Here is an 884-nt window from a genome sequence, read left to right on the forward strand (position 1 = left end):
TATATATATATAGTAACCGTAAGAAGCAAAAAAAAAATGATGAATGGAGTATCTCCATTGATAGTAGAGCTGAACGAATCAAATTAAATGCTGATTCAATATCCGTTTCCGCTTGAAAACCAAAGCCCCCCCCCCAAAAAAACTATCGAAAAATGGTCTTTCTCCACCCCCGCAGCGAATCATTCCTTGACCGCATCATGTTCAGCGGCCATGAATAAATTGTTTAATTGAGGTTAACGATGTCATGGAAGGGCCGGTCATAAATGAAAAACCACACGGTGCCGGGCCTCCCCCGCCCGTGACGTACGGATGGAAAGACGGACGCAATCGATTGATCGACTGCCTGCGCTGCACGGAGCAACCAATCATATTTCAGCAGGGCGTGTCCTGCCTGAGAATTACGCTTTGTGTCCCCTCCTCGCTCAATTCAGCGGTACGGCAGCAGCAGTATTCGTTGTTTGACACCCGAGGAGGAAGAAGACGCGACTGGAAAATCCCGTCAGAGTGTCTCTGTCTGCAGCACACGATGTTGCCGCGTTGTTTTTGTTCCGACGGTTTCATGAATGCAACACATTTGCCAATCGGTGTTCGGGATAAGGTCGCCGACCGAAAGGCTCGGCAAAGTTCCATTTTTTTTCAACACGCAAGGTGGAAGCGTTTTATTCTTGTTGGAGTGGACCTGGCATTAGTCAACTGAAAGAGTCTTTTTTTTTTTTTTGGAAGAAGAAGACTTGTGCAATCGTCCAGTACCACGGACAGCTCCCTTGGCCACGTGCGGCCGTACCGGAGTCACTCGGAAATCTTTTTAGATCGAATATATTTGTCGATGCACGGTGGCGACTTCAAATTTTCCAATCAAATGGGATTCGAGTCTCTGATCCAGC

The 884-nt window shown here is 47.3% G+C and overlaps 1 long non-coding RNA gene across 1 annotated transcript in view; it reads left to right on the plus strand.

The window, feature by feature from the left end:
• Positions 1-884, plus strand: part of LOC109513113 (uncharacterized) — a 12,747-nt gene that overhangs the window by 11,419 nt on the left and 444 nt on the right. The gene's annotated exons all lie outside the window — the stretch shown is intronic.

The sequence above is a fragment of the Hippocampus comes genome, unplaced genomic scaffold (genome assembly GCF_001891065.2).
Source record: "Hippocampus comes isolate QL1 unplaced genomic scaffold, H_comes_QL1_v1.1 scaffold444, whole genome shotgun sequence".
NCBI lineage: Eukaryota > Metazoa > Chordata > Actinopteri > Syngnathiformes > Syngnathidae > Hippocampus > Hippocampus comes.